Consider the following 9,922-nt stretch of genomic DNA (forward strand, 5'->3'; position numbering starts at 1 on the left):
GGTTCGGATTGCGGAGAACGGTGTAATGACATTCGGTTGGACTCGGGTTAAAATAGAGTTGCTTAGGAAGCGTACTGTGCAATGTTTTCAATGCTGGCATTTTAGCCATGCGCGCTCGAACTGTCGCTCGGAAATTAGTAGAAAAGGCTCTTGTTTCCGGTGTGGTCAAACGGATCACTTAGTGAGTACATGTAAGGTCGCAAGGCCGAAGTGTCTTATTTGCGAGGAGATCGGCAAGGAATACCGGCATAGGATCGGTTCACAGCGCTGTCTTGAGAATCATGGATTCCCTGGGGGTGCAGTGTCAATTAAAAAGAAGGCACTCAATAGCGCGAGATTAGTGTCGCAGTCCTCAGATTTGGATGATGGAAGGCGCTAGAATCGTGCAGGCTAACCTCAATCGTAGCTGGAGAGCGCTAGATCTTCTCAAGCAGTTTATGGCTGAGGCTGATATCGGTCTGGCTATCATTTCCGAACCCCCAAGTAGAGTAGATGAGAGTAGCACGTTTTTTAAGAGCACAGACGACTTAGCCGCTATATTATGGAGACCGGAAAGTTCTGGAATGTTAAGCTGTAGAGCTATAGTACGTGGTCTGGGTTTTGTTGTGGTGCACATGGGAGATGTATGTGTAATCTCGTGCTACGTATCTCCAAATGTTAGTAGTGAGGTTTTTTCTCGTTTTTTGGAGAAACTTAGTGCTACTATTAGCGAGCATTCTGCACTGTTACTGGTTGGTGGTGATTTTAATGCACATTCGGTTTTCTGGGGTTCGTCCTCTACCGACAAGAGAGGGGAACTTATGGAGAGATGGTCTGCAATGTTCGATCTCCGTCTTCTCAACGACGGTATATCGTATACCTGTATTAGGCCACAGGGTAATTCTATAGTGGATTTATCGTGGGTTTCATCTGGTCTCATCGATCGTGTCGTAGGCTGGTCTGTGCTCGAGCATATCGAAACTCTCTCTGACCACTTATACGTCGTCTTTACGTTAAAACAGTCGCTAGCATCCAATAGAGTCCATGTCCATAATTATAAGAGATGGAATTTTAAGAAGATGGAAGACGAGCTTTTTTTCCGAGACTCTTGAATTGTTAACTGGTGCGGTTTTGCCGGATAATCTGAATGATGATCCTGAAAAATATGTTGAGTGGATCCAGAGCATAATGCGTAGTGCTTGTAATACGTCGGCCCCCTTAGTCAAGGCTAAAAATAAGCGTCGTCAAGTGTATTGGTGGTCGAGAGAAATATCGGATCTCAGAAGCTTATCGATTAAGGCTAGAAGACTATGGCAACGTAGTAAACGCGGCGCAGATCTAGAGGATATTCTGGCTAAGAGGAGGAATTATAGGTCAGCGAAAAAAGCTCTGAGATCGGCTATTAGGAAGGCCAAAAGTACCTCATGGGCCGAATTGATTTCATCAATCGAGACCGACCCATGGGGACTTCCTTACAAGTTAGTTATGAGGAAGTTGCGTAAGTCTAGTCCCACGTTATCTGAGACCCTTGGTGAGGAGAGTCTCATTAAGTTATTGGATACCCTCTTTCCTAGGTCTGAGCGTGTAGCGGTTAGTTTGGTTCCTTCGGACACTCTTTCTCCCGAAGAAGTAGAGGATACTGATGTTAGCGTGCACGAGGTGATAAGATTGGTCAAGAAACGTCCATACAGAAATGCGGCACCCGGTCCTGATAATATCAAGGCTGCGGTTTGGAAAAAGGTACCTGGGATCGTACTTTATCATTTGGCTAGTCTCTTTACGTCGTGCCTGAGAACAGGAATATTCCCAAGATCATGGAAAAGAGCTATATTAGTTCTAATTCCAAAGGGAACAGGTGTTATAACACCTAATGAGAGTGTTAAGGCTCGTCCGATCTGCTTACTGGACGATGTAAGTAAGCTATTGGAAAGAGTTATTTCGCATAGAATAAATAGGTGGCTAGAGGAAGATCCCTCGCGTTCGCTCTCTGATAATCAGTTTGGTTTCAGAAGAGCGAGATCTACCATTGATGCGCTTAGTAGGGTCCGCGAACTGACTCAGGCGACCGTGGATAACAATGGTTTCGCGATAGCAATTGGGTTAGATATAGCTAACGCCTTTAATTCGATCCCTTTTGGCGTTATTCTGGCGGCTATGGAATCTTTTGGCTTTCCTTGTTATCTGCGTAGGATCGTGGGTAGCTATCTCTCTTGTCGCTATATAGAATACAAGAATGCTGAAAACCGAGTCGTTGAACGCGAGGTTCTCGCTGGTGTTCCGCAGGGGTCGGTCCTAGGGCCACTCCTGTGGAACATAGCTTAAGACTCGGTACTTAGACTTACTCTTGAGGAGGGGTGTCATACCGTGTGTTATGCGGATGACACCCTGATTATTTCCTCTTCGGACAGGCTATTCGATGCTATCGTGAAGGCAAACGTGCAAATTGCCAGAGTAATTAGGCATATAAATAGGTTAGGCCTATCGGTAGCCGAGACTAAGACCGAGGCGGTTCTCTTCGGTAAAAGGAAGCCGATAGTCATGCCTGTATTAACAGTCGGGAGAGCTCGTATTCAGGTGGGCGAATCAATGAAATATCTGGGCGTAATGATCGATCGATCATGGAATTTTCGTGCCCATTTTAAATATATTGAGAATAAAGCGAGTAGAGTTAGCAGGGCGTTAAATCGTCTTATGCCCAATCTCAGAGGTCCGGGAGAGCGGAAGAGGAGACTATATGCCACAATTTTTTAACCTCAGTGGTCATGTATGCTTCGCCGATCTGGGGTGAAGCGTTCTCATCCGCGCCCGACAGAGTTACTCGTCCTTTACGTAGTCTGCAACGCACCTGTTCAATTCGGACTGTCGCGTCATACAGGACTGTATCGTTTGATGCGGTGACACTTCTCGCGAGGCTTCCTCCTTGGAATCTGGAGGCAACACTTCGGTGTCGCATATATAATAGGTTCACAGACCTTAAATCTAGGGATGAGTTCACGCATGAGACGGAGTCGGAGGTTCGCAATGGCGAAAGCCTCTTATTAGTCAGACAGTGGGAAATAAGTTTAAATAGGCCAGGTTGCTGGGGGCATAGGACCGTGGCAGCAATTCGCCCGTTTTTAGTAAAGTGGCTAAATCGAGAGTTCGGTGAGGTAAATTATTATATCTCACAAATTATGACAGGCCATGGTAGCTTTGGCCACTATTTATCTCGGATTGGTAAACGGGAAAATGCGGCATGTTTTCATTGTAATTCAGATGACGATTCTGTAGAGCATACAGTTGCCGAATGTCCGGCATGGGATATTCCTAGATTTGAAATCATGCGTAAATTTGGTTTAGGGATTAACGATAGGTTAACCCTGGTATTGATTGTGGGTAAGATCCTCGAGAAGAAGGAGTATTGGTTGGCTTTTTCGCACTTTGCCGCTCTCGTTCTTAGGGCGAAAGAGGAAGAGGAGAGGAGACGGGAGAGAGCCTCCTCTCTTCCATCCCCTATTCAGGGGACCTCTGTTGATTAGTCTCTCATTATGGTGAGCCTTCGTATTTGTTTCTTCTGTCTGCTCATCATTCGTTCGCGCTCATTCTAATTCGTCTTCATTCATTCTTCATCTTCATCTTCATCTTCATCTTCATCTTCATCTTTATCTTCATCTTCATTTTCATCTTCATCTTCATTTTCATCTTCAACTTTTTCGGTTTTTTTTTTTTTTTTTTTTTTTTTTTTTTTTCATCCTCAACTTCTTCATCTACACTTGTCATCATCATCATCATCATCCCCATCACCAACATCAACATCAACATCAACATCAACATCAACATCAACATCAACATCAACATCAACATCAACATCAACATCAACATCAACATCAACACCAACATCAACTCTACATCAACTCACTCATTCTATTCCATGCGGCAGTTGTCAACCGGCTCAGGGGGCGGCTGGGTGGCACTTTGGCCATCTCATCTGCCTCTTTGGGCTGGCAGGGGGCTCTGGCATTGCACCTGTGGCGCCTGAGCTCCCCTTAAAAACCAGTAGGAAATTTTAAGTATGTGCGTTTCGCGCAGACGCGCGTGTGGTGGCTCCCCCCCCCCCGGAAGTAATGCGAGAGCGGATCCCGGGGGAGCCATACAGTCGCGGTTAGGATGCCACCGGTGTGGTTTAGCGGGTAGTCAGGTCCGGATGGATGCATCCGGCCTGAGGTTAGGTTAGGTTAGGTTAGGTTAGGTTAGGTTAGGTTAGGTTAGGTTAGGTTAGGTTAGGTTAGGTTAGGTTAGGTTAGGTTGGAGTCGGTCGGAGACTATCTCCCACTAAACATCGATTTAGTGGGAGAAATTTTGAAACTTGGTTTTCTGTGCGTGTCAAGACGCGAGGAGTCATCTGAGACCCATTTATAAGAAAGTGAATCTTTTTGTGCGACATATTATGTGGTTTTCCCTCGGGGAAGTTTTAATTATTTATAATAAAGCGAAATATGTGAGGCCGGCTCCACTTTCCTAGGGATACTGCCACGTGGCACTTGAAAACGTGAAATCACGCTCATAATGGTGATATGGTGATTAATATCATCTTATGACTAATTGTTGTTATTCAAATAGTGATTGGATAAATAATTCTTTGTTGTTAAGTGCTCAGAATTGTGTTAAATTCTGCGTAAAACATTTTATAATGCTATCTCTCTCTCTCTCAGGAGGGAAATGTCTATTGTGACACGGCGTACTTAGAAGTGTTTATAAGTACCCCCTTAACTATTAAATGGTGTAAATCAATCATATTATTTGATGAATAATCAATTCGGGTATGGATAGACTTACATTAAGTCTATAATTAACAATATAAGGTCTCTGTGACAGGTAAAGTGCAGTTCTCCGGGCATCTGCGCGGTGCATGTATTTGGTCTTGACGCGCAGTGCGCGCGTGCTCAAGTATAGGGTGGCACGCCTGTACCTGTAGTCACGTGTCTGCGCAATTATTGGATTTGAGCTTCTGCGCGGTGCGCGCGCGTTCAGGACTGTAGTGGACAACCTGCATTTGTGACGTGTGCGGGACATCTGCACCTAGACATTTCAGTGTAGTTCAAGCACACTCAATAATTATGAACAATTCCTGGATGATAATTTTTACTTGTAAGGAGTATAAACATTCAATCAGTATGATTCTACTACATAAGGTAGGATTATTTATGTTACAAAAGATTGTTGTATTGTTATAATACCTGTGACAAGTAACTGACTAAACAGTGCTGAGGCGCTTGAATTATTGTTATGTATAATTAATGATGGAGTGATCTTACTGCATTATAAATGCATTAAATTATTCAATCTGGTTGTGCTACTTACATGCTAAACGACATTGTTGTGTATTGTAGGAACATATACTATCTATACTGCCCTATTGAGAGCTGAGCTCTATCTACTGTATGTAAAATGCAGTATATGCATTGAGGGCATATTAACGCTGTAATTGAGATATATATTATATACTGCAAGCTCGCGAGTATAATTAAAGGAAGGATGGCCTCTGTTACTTCATGTTAAATGAAGTATTAGATTACTGGAGGATTCTGTGGTAATCTATACAAATAGGTAGGATGAAGTATGACACGCGACAACATAAGATCGCATCTGTATTGATGTGATGATGCTTTAGAATCAACAATAATACAAATTTGTGAGTGCGAAGAGTGATTATTCACGGTAAAATGTTTACTTACATATGCGATTGATGAATGTGCTGAGTTATGCGTAATTAGGCGAAACACATTTAGCAAATAAGTACATGATGATAATTGAGATAGAAATAGCAACTCCGTAGATTTGATAGCGCGTAATATCATAGGATACAACTGCGTGCTGGATAGGATGTACTTGACATGACCTGATGAACGTGTTATTAAAAATTGATTGGTTGCGTTAAACGCATTGGCAAACATGCGATAAGGCTGGACTAGAAATAACATTTATGTAAGCCCGATGATGATATGCATTATTCAGACTAATATTGCTTGTAAATGATTTTATATGTGGGGGAGTTCTGCGTATATATATTGGAAATTGTACGCGAACATGAATAATAATGTTTGAATGAAGTAACAATTATTACTGTTATTACTGTGATATTGATTGTAACTGATAATATAACTTATAGGAAGATAACTATGATAGTTAATGTGGCGTAGATTTAATTTAAATCTGTTTAGAGTATCATTAATTAAGCAAATATAATGGAATGAATATAATAAATACTGAATGTGTTTCTGCACATGTATATTCGTATATTAATAATACACTTTAGTGTGATTATGCATTTATTGTGTATAATTTTGCAATGGCTGATGCCAATAAGAGGCTTAATATAAATACATTGTTGAATAAATGATAGTGTTTGCTTTCTATACATGATAGTTTAATTTGGAAACATAAGCTGTCGTGTAACTCTACATTAAACTCTAATAGGTAGATTAACTCTCCTGGAAATATTACCTGAAAATAGAATAGTATAATGTACTTATTTCAATTTATAAATATAATAGAATAAAGCAATAGAATATGGATTTAGTTTAAATTCATAAATAGAGTGATATCTTATCTTTTACACGTGTTTAATCCAGGATTATGAAGTTGTTGTGTGACCCTACACCACACTGATAGATGTAATTTGTCTCTGAAATAATAGAATGAAAGTAAGGTGACTATATGTATTAGATACATTCTAAATATATGTTTATACATGCCTGTGATTCTTGATTTAATTACATTTTCAGTTAGTATAACCTTAAGTTATGTATCGTTGAAACAAGCGTTAGCACCGCTTTTCACATAGGATAGTATAATTCAAAATATTGATGATGTGTGACTTCTTTATCACAATCGGATAGATACGTTATTTGTTGTAGGAAATGTTACCTGAAAACAGAGTAACAATATAAACTTAGTTTATATATATAATAGAATGAAAGTAAGATTACTATATGTATTGAGCATATTTTAAATATATGTCTATACATGCCTGTGATTTGTGATCTGATTACACATTTAGCTGGTATAACTATTATGTATTGCAGAAATTAACGTTAGTACCGCTTGTTATAGGAGTTCAAATCGCGGAAATTATTGATGTTGTCTTTCACTAAGCAAATATAATAGAATAAATACTGAATGTGTTTCTGCATATGTATATTCGTATATTAATAATACACTTTAGTGTGATTATGCATCTATTGTGTATAATTTTGCAATGGCTAATGCCAATATCTTGATATAAATTTAATTTGGGAACATAAAGCTGCCGTGTAACTCTACACTAAACTCTAATAGGATTAACTCTCCTGGAAATATTACCTGAAAATAGAATAGTATAATGTACTTATTTCAATTTATAAATACAATAGAATAAAGCAATAGAATATGGATTTAGTTTAAATTCATAAATAGAGTGATATCTTGTCTTTTACGCGTGTTTAATCCAGGATTATGAAGTTGCTGTGTGACCTTACACCACACTGATAGATGTAACTTGCTTCTGAAATAATAGAATGAAAGTAAGGTGTCTACATGTATTAAATACATCCTAAATATATGTTTATACATGCCTGTGATTCTTGATTTAATTACATTTTCAGTTAGTATAACCTTAAGTTATGTATCGTTGAAACAGGCGTTAGCACCGCTTTTCACATAGGATAGTTTAATTCCAAATATTGATGATGTGTGACTTCTTTATCACAATCGGATAGATACGTTATTTGTTGTAGGAAATGTTACCTGAAAACAGAGTAACAATATAAACTTAGTTTATATATATAATAGAATGAAAGTAAGATTACTATATGTATTGAGCATATTTTGAAAATATGTTTATACATGCCTGTGATTTGTGATTTGATTACACATTGAGCTAGTATAACTGTTATGTATTGCAGAAATTAACGTTAGTGCCGCTTGTTATAGGAGTTCAACTCGCGGAAATTATTGATGTTGTCTTTCACTACAATTGGATAGATGGGCTACCTGTTATAGGAAATGTTACCTGAAAATAGAATAACAGTGTAAACTTAGTTAGTCTATAAATATATTAGAATGAAAGCAAGGCTAATATTTGTATTAAGCTTATTTTAAATATATGTTTATACATGAATATGATTTTTTGATTTAATTACACATGTAACTGGCATAACTTTATGATATATACTATATAAACAAGCGTTAATATAGCTCTTATATACGATGATGCGTGATTTCACCACAATCTGATAGATAGACTATTGTTACAGGAAACATTGCCTGAAAATAAAACGGCATAATATAAACTTAGTCTATAAATATATTAGAATGAAAGTAAGGTAATTATAGGTATTAAACATATTTTTAAATATATACCTATATATGCCTGTGATTTATGATGTAGTTATACATCTAGCGAGTATAAGCTTAAATTATACACTATTGTAACAAGCGTTGCTCGCTTTCCACACACGATTATTTAATCTATAAATATTATAGATGTTGGGTGACTTTTCACCACAATTAGACAGATTGGCTGTTTGTTACAGCAGAAGTTACTTGGAAACAGATATAGTAGAATAAAGGCTTAGTTTAGTTTATAAATATAATAGGATGAAAGTGGTAGTACTTACCCTCTATATATGATAATTTATCTCATAGATATCATAAATACTATGTGACATTTACCACAATCTGACAGATAGGTTATTTTGTCCTTGGAAATATATCTGGAAATAAAATATAACATAATACGGACTTGATTTTCTTTAATACAAATATAATAAAATGAAGTAAGGTTATCATATATATTGAGTATATTTATATATATGCTAACACGTTTGTGGACTAACCTGGTATAATTATGTGTGTTGAGTATAATTTTTATGTTGACTAAGCATGGATTGACGGTTGTTGTTGTTCTTAACTCCTTGAACAACACAAAATTATTACTGCAATAGGTGGAAGGCCCGGCTCTGCACATGATATTTCTCTCTTGTAGATAGCACGGGCATCTGAAATAACAAAAATTCATTAATTACTGAGCCTATGGCTGTCACTGCGAGTGAAATTATTAATAAATAAGCTTGACAGGCGCTGAACTGTCTCCTGTCAACGCGAACGACAAGGAGTTGCACTTTAATGAACTGGTGCAGCAGTAAGGCGCCCTTTCACTGGCGACTATAGTCATGGGCAGTAAGTAATATAGACGGGAAACTTTGAAATTGAAGTATCCCTATCCTGAAAGAGGTTTGTGCTTCTTAATATGAATAATTATATACCGAAAGAGTGTATTCGACTCTTAAGATGAAAGTATGTTCGGAAATTCATTAGATATTCTGAGCATGCTAAAATTATAGTAATTTCTATCTGGAAAGAGACTAGTATCTCGTAATATGAATAAATGCATATTGATAGCGTGAATCATCTCTTAAGATGAAAGTATGTTCGGAAATTATCCGGATACGCTGAGTATCCGAAGACTATAGTAACTTTGTTCTAAATGAGACTGGTACTTCTTGAAACGAACATTCATACACTGAGGGTGTGAATTTGACTTTCAGGATGAAGGTATGTTCGGAAATTATCCGGATATTTTAAGTACTTGAAAAATTTTAGTAACTCTTATTCTAAATGAGATTGGTACTTCTTGAAATAAACATTTATACACTGAGAATGTGAATTTGGCTTTCAAGATGGAGGTATGTTCGGAAATTACCCGGATATTTTGAATATTCGGGGAAAAAGTATAGTAATTCCTTTTGGAAGAGATCGATATCTCCTAATATGAATAATTGCATATGGGAAATGTGAATTGATCCTAAATCGATAGTATGTTCGGAAATTGTCTGGATATCTTGAGTATCTGTAGTTTATAGTAACTTCTATCCTGAAAGGTAAATTAACTCAGTTAGCGAGGTAAGGAGTGCACGGTGGTGTT

The 9,922-nt window shown here is 38.0% G+C and overlaps 1 long non-coding RNA gene across 5 annotated transcripts; it reads right to left on the bottom strand.

The window, feature by feature from the left end:
- Positions 1–6,189: 6,189 nt before the first annotated feature.
- LOC145959708 (uncharacterized) lies at positions 6,190–9,126 on the bottom strand. 5 transcript variants are annotated; one of them, XR_014435137.1, is made up of 9 exons: positions 8,835–9,126; positions 8,616–8,711; positions 8,359–8,466; positions 8,139–8,262; positions 7,847–8,008; positions 7,572–7,743; positions 6,989–7,501; positions 6,714–6,885; positions 6,190–6,643 (listed from the first exon to the last, which is right to left on the bottom strand). It is a non-coding gene; the product is annotated as an uncharacterized LOC145959708 (long non-coding RNA). The 5 variants fall into 5 exon arrangements; XR_014435139.1 differs by having other exon boundaries at positions 6,989–7,320; positions 7,434–7,501; positions 8,359–8,711; XR_014435138.1 differs by having other exon boundaries at positions 6,736–6,885; positions 8,359–8,711.
- Between the last annotated feature and the right edge of the window lie 796 nt (positions 9,127–9,922).

The sequence above is a fragment of the Camponotus vicinus genome, unplaced genomic scaffold (assembly GCF_025532165.1).
Source record: "Camponotus vicinus isolate PSW18456_S1 unplaced genomic scaffold, iyCamVici1.0 SCAF_1, whole genome shotgun sequence".
NCBI classification, from domain to species: Eukaryota; Metazoa; Arthropoda; class Insecta; order Hymenoptera; family Formicidae; genus Camponotus; species Camponotus vicinus.